Below are 8,079 nucleotides of genomic sequence, written 5' to 3'. Positions count from 1 at the left end.
GGGGTTCCTGGTGCAGGTGTGGGAGGTGGCTGCAGATCCTAGTGTAGGTCTGGGGGTCCTGGTGCAGGTGTGGGAGCTGGCTGCAGGTCCTGGTGCAGGTGTGGGGATCCTGGGCATCCTGGTATAGGTGTGGGAATTGCCTGGGGTTCCTGGTGCAGATGTGGGGGTCCTGGTGCAGGTATGGGAGCTGGCTGGGGGTCCTGGTGCAGGTGTGGGAGCTGGCTGGGGGGTCTTGGTGCAGGTGTGGGAGCTGGTGTGCTGGGCCATTGCTGGGCCAGGATGCTGGTGGGGATGCAGGGACATGGGGTGAAGTTGCTGCTGCAGCTGGGAGACAGGGCATTCGCCCGGAACCTGTGTCAGTACCAAGGGGACAGAGGGACAAGGCGCTTTGAGTCGAGGGAAGAAACTCAGTGAGCTGAACTACAGCTCCGTTGCCCATTGGGGACAACCTGCAGCCTGGGGCTGGGTCTGTGAGCATGGGGGTGGTGGGTGGGTGGCACCCATGGGGAGCCAGGCAGGAGAGCAGGACTGACTCGGGGTGTCCCCTGCTCTGTAAGCCTCAGGCAGTCCATGCAGTGAGCACATCATGTATTGAATTGTGCACAAGACTCCTGGGATGTGAGTTTGAGCTGAGTGGGGGAGTCTCTGACGATGGGGCGATGTCTGCAGTGGTTTAGGTGGCCCAGTGTGGGCGGAGAACTCGTGGGCCCTTCCTGAGCTCCCCAGGACCTGCAGGTACCCAGGAGATCACAGTGGCTGGACCCAGCCTCTTGAGAGCAGAAACAACACTGTGGTTGTTTTGTGATGTCCAGGAAGAGCTTTAACCTGGCCTGGATTGAGCTATGGAGAGACAGAGCGAGAAAGCTCCTTTTGTCTCCCCCACCCTGCCACCCCCACCATGAAACGTGCCCAACGGGACCTTCGTGTGGTCCCACCACATCATCCTGCTCCAACTGCCCATGTGCATGGAGCAGTGTGCACCACTGGGCAGGATGAGGCCACATTCAGCTGCCCATGGCCATGGGGGATCTGCAGAGGGAGAGCAGGATGCTCCTTGCCTCAGCACAGGTGGAGATGCAGCTGATCCTGGCTTCTTGCTTCTTCTTGAGCCCCCAAACCAGCTGTGGGGCTTTTCTTACACTGCTGGTACAGAGGTGAGATAGTGAGAAGCAGGAGGAGAAGCATATGCGGTGGGATGGAGACCATGGCCCAGCATGGGACATGCAGGGACATCCAGAGGACCAAAGGACTGTGTTTTCCACAGGAGCTGCACACTGGACTGCAGAATGAAGGGTCCTTTGGGGGGTTCAGGCTTCTTGCGCTCACCTGCAGGGAAAGTATCTCCCTGGACAGACTTGTACCAGCCTGTTTAGTGGGGGATGTTGGGATGCTACCTTCCCCCAAAGGGCACGTTTGCATGCTTAGCAATGCCAGAAAGCAGCGTTTTTCTGGCCTTGCTGGACCCAGAGTCAAGCAGAGATGGCAGCAGGAGTGGGGTGCCCAGGTGGCTGGAGCGGGACTGCACAGCCAGATTCTGCTGTCTTCACTCAGCTTGGTTTTTGGATGGTTCCTCCAAGCCTCCTCCAGCTCCTTCTTGGACTCTCCAAGAGCTGCACCAGCTCCCATACACCTGGGGAAGGGGCTCCAGCACCAGCTCCCTGACTCCATCCTTGCACAGAGTGTGTGGTCACTCACCATGGTGTCTTTGCCACCCACCCCCAGCCTTCTTCCATCCTTTTCTGGACCACTTGTGACCTTGTGTGAGCATGTGAGTGGGGCTGCTGGAGCCTCACGGCTTCGGGCTCACCGGATTGATTCCAATTTAAACACTGCAGAGTAAAAGTGTTTCCCCCACTCTGGCCTCTGGAGCTGAATATCTGAACGGGAGTTTCACCCCTGAGATGCAGCTAAAATAAGATCTGGATTGAGGTGGTGGCTGGCTCTTGGAGGTGCTGGGTGAAACCTCTGTACTCCCTTCCTGACTGGCTGCTGATGCTGCCGGCAGAGCAAGGGCTACCGGGCTGGACGGTCTGGGCTGGACCTGCTGGGAGGAGCATGGTCAGAAACGAGTCAGAAAACATGGCCAGGCCTTGGGCTGAACCTCCACAGGGGCTTGGAGGAGATGGTGCAGACATGCTCCTGCCTGCATGCCCTTCCCTGGGAGGGGCTCAGCCGGGGCCAACTGGTGTTAGTGGTGGCTGGAGCAGCGCAGGAGCTCCTTGTGTCTGCACTCCCAGGCTGCTGGTGCATCCTTGTGTCTGCACTCCCAGGCTGCTGGTGCAGGTGCTGCTGGGTCACTGTGCTGTGCTGCACACCTGAGAGGGAGAGAGGCTACAGAGAAGCATGGGGGCTTGGCTGAGAGTTACATGCAGGGCCCGTGGGCTGCCAGGGGTGCAAAGGATGTAAGGGATGAGAGAGATACAGCAAGCTGCAAAGGTGCAAAGGTTGCAGGAGGCTGCAAGAGATATGAGACACATCTGGTTGCAAGGGATATAAGGGATGCAGTGAGATGTAAGGGATGCAGTGGGATGTAAGGGATGCAGTGAGATGTAAGGGATGCAGTGGGATGTAAGGGCTCCAGTGGGATGTAAGGGATGCAGTGGGCTTCAAGGGATGCAGTGGGCTTCAAGGGATGCAGTGGGTTTCAAGGGATGCAAAGGGTGCAATGAGCTGTGCAGCCTGCAGCCAGCCCCTTCTATCCCTTGGCCTGGGGCTGATGTTTGCCAGCTGTGCCCCTGTTTCTGTTTCTGCAGCCTGGCTTTGGGCAGGGTCAGTGACCCAGATGTGTGGCTCCTGCCTTCAGGACTAAGGGCTGCTCCAGAAGATCCATCTTGCTGTGCCCCCCCAGGCTCCAGGCTAGCAAGGCACAGCTTGAGGCCACACTCCCTTCCTCTGAGGCTATTTTCAGACTCTTCAAACACCCCAAGGGGACCAAACCCCCGTGGCCCCGAGGCGGCGGCTGCTCCTCACCTGCAGCCAGGCTCAGCCCTTGCTTCCTCTCCCGTGCCTCTGCAGGGGGAGCAGGGCCCAGCCCCAGCAGCAGCAGCAGCCCATGTGGCTCCTAATGAAATCCAGACGCTGGCAGAGCGATGACATGGCGCTGTGATTTGTGCTCCCACACAGACTAAACAAGGCCAGGCCGGTACCGGCGCTGCGGCCGCCTCTGCCCAGTTGCTCACTCACTGTTCTTCCTCTCCTTGCTCAGAGTGCTGGGATGCCAGCACACTCATGCTTGCTGTGCAAAACCAGGGATTTTATTCCCCAAATGATGCCAGACAGAGCCTGCAGAGGCTGGAATAAAAGGCTCAGGCTCTTGGATCTGTTCGGAGATGACTCCGTGTGCATTTGTGGCCCCAAAGCGCTGCAGCTGCTGAGCTTGGTCCCTTTGCACCGTGCAGCTCCTGACAGCCAGGGGTTAATTGGTGCCCTGGATCACATGCAAATGCTTCCACTGCTCCATTGGGTGAGGAAGAGTCTTAAAATGGAGCCAGAAGGAGTTTGCTTGGCTGGCTGCCCGGGGAGGTGTTGCACACACACCCGATGCCTGACAAGTGAGGGGCTCCAGCTGCAGCCTACCTTCCCAGTGCCTGGGGCTGCTCAGGGCACAGCACCATCCCCCCAAAAGCCCATTGTTCAGGCCTGAGGGTTGGGGGTATTGCAAATGGTCCCCTGGAGACCCTGATGAGCTGAAGGCATGTCCCTGGTTTGAAGTTCATCTTTCAGCTTGGGCATGTGATGTGCCAAAGCAGAGGACGGGACAGAGGAGAGTGACCATGGCCTTCTGCCCAGCCCTTGATACCCATCAATAGCACCTGACAAAACAGATTTAGAAAGGTGTCAGGTCCTGCTTGCACAACCTGGAGCTGCTGTTGGGCTCAGGAGGGAGGCAAAACTCCTGCAGGACACCCTGCTGCCCTGCTCCCCAACAGGTCCATGTGGGATGTCCCTCTCACCTATGGCTCCCTGAACCCCCAGATCCTCAGGGATAAGCCACTTGACTTGTTGAATTCAATGTCACAAAGACCTGGTCTGTGGGCACAGTGCTGGGGAGTGCCTGCGTGGCACTGCCACATGGAATCACTGAATCACAGAATGCTGGGGGTTGGAAGGGACCTTTAGAGATCATGCAGCCCAACCCCCTTGCCAAAGCAGATCCCACCTAGATCAGGTCACACAGGAACCCATCACCCCTTGTCCTGTCACTGGGCACAACAGAAAAAAATGCTGGCCCAAGCTCCTGGCACCCCCCATATAGATATTTGTCAATATTAGTGGGATTCCCCTCAGTCTCCTCCAGACTGAACAGCCCGAGCTCCTGCAGCCTTTCCTCATGAGGAAGAAGCTCCAGTCCCCTGATCATCCTTATGTCCCTGCACTGGCCTCTCTGCAGCAGTTCCCTGTCCCTCTTGAGCTGGGGAGCCCAGAACTGGACACAGGGCTCCAGATGAGGCCTCGGCAGGGCAGAGCAGAGGGGGAGCAGAACCTCCCTCCACCTGCTGCCCACACTCTTTTTCCCCATGGACAGTGGTGATGGGGCTGGCACCTGGGTGCTGTGGGCACCTTCAGCACCTGAAGCTTATAGAAATGTGTGAGTATATAAGTATGTATACATGTGCACAGGGATATATGCATCTTTTATGTAAAAATAAGTAGAAATAGAAAAATAGGTGCATGTATATGTTAAAAAATACAGAAGTGTTTATAACTATAGTTGTATAAGTGTATATACCATGTACCCAGGAACAGACAGGTGTGTGCATGTGTCTGTATGAAAATGTGTGAGTGTGTGTGTGTATAGATAAAAATTACTCCTGGGGTGTATAGAAGTGTATAGGTGTCTTTTTATATGTGTACACATGTAGGTATTTATCTGTGTGTATATATATATATTAAAAAATATACACACTCCTGGAGCACATATCTATTTATTTGACAAGGGGTGATGGGATGAAGCTGGAACACAAAAAGTTCCATTTAAATATAAGAAAAAACTGTGAGGTGAGGGAGCCCTGGCCCAGGCTGCCCAGGGTGGGTGTGGAGGCTCCTTCCTTGGAGAGCTTTGAAACCCACCTAGACCTGTGTGATCTGATCTAGGTGGGAGCTGCTTCTGCAGGGGGGGTTGGACTGGATGATCTCTAAAGTTCCCTTCCAACCCCTGCTATTCTGTGATTCTATGATATGATGGCTAGTGGCATCTTGGGCATAGGGAAAGGCTGCAGTGACAAAAGTGCCCCCCAGCAGCCAGCGTCAGCGGAAAAGGCTGCCACCAACCACCCAAATGCTCTGTCATCCCCAGGGAGAGCTGCAGGCTCTGGTTCAAGGTGTTGACACCACTCAAGAGCTGGTGGCACAGGGTCCTGGAGGCATTGCCCACACCCATGGGGATCCCTGGTACCCCAGTGCACCAGGCACTGCTTTCTCCTTCCTGCTGAAGGCTGAGCATTGCAGCTCCTTCATGCCTGGGGCTGGAGCCCCCACCAAGGAGCAGAGCTGGTGGGCAGAAGGTAGAATCCCAGAATAGTGGGGGTTGGAAGGGCCCTGCAGAGCTCCTCCAGCCCAGCTAAAGCAGGTTCCCCTTGATCAGGGGGCACAGGAACATGTCCAGGCAGGTTTGGAAACCTCTCGAGAAGGATCCTCCACATTCTCCCTGGGCAGCCTGGGCCAGGGCTCCCTCACCCTTAAGTGGAAGGACACAAGGATGTAAGGATGTGCAAGCAGGAGCTGGCCTGCAAAATGCCTGCTCTTTATTGTGACTCAGCCACCACCAATGTCGTCTGGGGATGCTGATGGCTACAGTGAGGAGTGTGAAGTGATTCTGGGGGTGTTGTGGGGGCTTCCCCTCTTTGGAGTCCATATCATCTGTGGGGTGATATGAAGAGCCTTGTCCCAGCTATAGGCTGGCTGCATGAGGATCTCACTCACATGGAATGAGGACGTTCCAGTGCCTCCTGTCCCAGGGAAGGCAACCAGTGTCTCCACTCTGGGGGACAAAGAAGGAAAAGACCATTTCCCTAAGTGTAATGTCCCCACATGAAGCCACTACATGAAGTGTCAGTTGAATTTATATTTGTATCCCTAGAACTGTGGCTCGTACTGTGGTGCTGCAGGAGCTGAGGGAGCTTCCCAAGCCTCTCACCATCCCCCCTCTAGCACGAGCTGACCCTGGCACCGCTGTTCCCCCTCCCAGCGAGCGCCGAGAGAGAAATGTCCTGTAGAGCTTTGGGAGCCCGTTGTCTCATGTGTGTCTCGTTCACATTGGAGTTTCCCTTCAGAGTTTATTTTTGGTAGGGCCTGAAATAGGAAATGAATAGTTGGCAAGGGGCTGGCTTTTATCACTGCTCTTCAGCCAGGCCAAAACAAACGCGCCGTTGTCCAACCCAACGGCTCCTCGTGTGGTTTGTGAAACTGAGATGAAAGGGGAAGAAGTGTTGGTGTCGGTGGAGAACAGGCCACGAGTGCCACTGCATGCTCTGCTTCCCCAGGCTGAGGTGCTGGTGGAGAGGAGGGCTGGTGGCCATGGGGCAGACCCTGTCCCATCGCAGCAGCTCCTGCTTCCCGTGGCCACGGGACGCCGTGCAATGTGCTTAGGCAGACCAGCTACTGTCACCAAAATCCTGACCAGTCTGTAGGGGAAAGTGCTTCCTGCTCCGTCTCAGGGCAGCAGAAGACCTGGACTTGCTCCACATGATGACTTTCTCCTGTGATTGGCTTCATCTGTTTTCCTCTTGAGGTCAAAGTTTTCTGTACATCCCAGACAGTAATGGGAAGCAGCTGAGGTCCTTCAGGGACTTCATGTGTGGCATCTCTGCCTGTTTCTTGAAGAAGGTTCTGACTCACCTGATCTGGAGGGCCCTGCTGAAAAGAACCTGGAAGCTATGGTCATTGCTCTTCTCCCCAGGGTTGGTCTGGAGCCTCCAGTGACCTGCTAGGACACAAGTCAGTGCCTGTGATGTGGGATTTTTGTAGGCTGCTCACTTGCAGGCTCTCCTCTGGCTTGCTGGGGTCTGTGATTGGAGCCTGTAGGTGGACTTGTGCCTGAGTGAAGCTCTGCTGTCCCATGGTACCCTGGAGACTAGGGTGAGCTTACAGTGCCCAACCTTCCCAGCTTTGCTGCCTGCATGAGTGAGAAAGGGCATCAAGTGGGGCCTGGGGCTATTCCCAGTTCACCTTGCTGGGTCAACATCATGAGCATTGTGGCTGGTTCCTCCCAAATGTCCTTCAGCACTGACATGAAGAGATTTGTGCAGGACTCTGTGATGTCTGTGACAACCTCTTTCCTCTTTAATTGCATTTATTTTTGTGCCTTTATTGCCTGGATTCAACTCCTTTCCTTCTCTTAACCTACTGGTGTTTATTAGCCATAGTCCCAGACCTTTCTGAGCCTCCTGGAAGCCTCTTCTAACCCAGAAGGGTTAGCAACTCTGTCAAGTTTTGTGATGTCCCATCCTTTCATTCTTCATCTTTTTGCCATGAGATGATGCTTCTGCAGCCATCTGCCCTAGCTCCAGCTCCATAATGCAGAGGGATGCCAGGCAGTGTGCTGGAGCTCCATCCCCTCCCGAGTGCTCTGCTGGGCTGGCTGCAGTCTTGGTGCCAGGTGCTCTCACCCCATTCTGGTGTCCACCAGCTGCCTCCATCACCTCTGAGACTGGTTGGCCAGGTGGTCTTCTGCTGGGCCACCATCACCCCACCATCCACAGGGCTCAAGATGGCTCAATGGTGGGCACCAGTACTCCCAGCTCCCATGGGGAGGCCAACTTGAGGCTATTTCCTCTTGTCCTGTCACTTGTTACCTGGGAGCAGAGCCCGACCCCCAGCCTCCTGTCAGGGAGTGTCAGAGAGGGCTCCTGTCTGCCCCCAGCCTCCTCTTCTCCAGGCTCATCACACAGCAGGACACATGGCGGAGGCAAGGCTCGTTTATTCACGGCTGTGTGGCCGATGGAGGTAATCCAGGGGTTCCTGGAGCATGGGGAGTGGAGGAAAAGTGAGGAGAGCCGCCAGGACCAGGCAGCTCTTGTGACAGGGATGCTCTTGCCGGGACGCGGAGCTGCAGCAACCGCCGGGGATTTAATCGTCCCC

This window comes from Colius striatus, chromosome 17 (genome assembly GCF_028858725.1).
Source record: "Colius striatus isolate bColStr4 chromosome 17, bColStr4.1.hap1, whole genome shotgun sequence".
Classification (NCBI taxonomy): domain Eukaryota; kingdom Metazoa; phylum Chordata; class Aves; order Coliiformes; family Coliidae; genus Colius; species Colius striatus.
Note: the sequence above shows the minus strand (reverse complement) of the source record.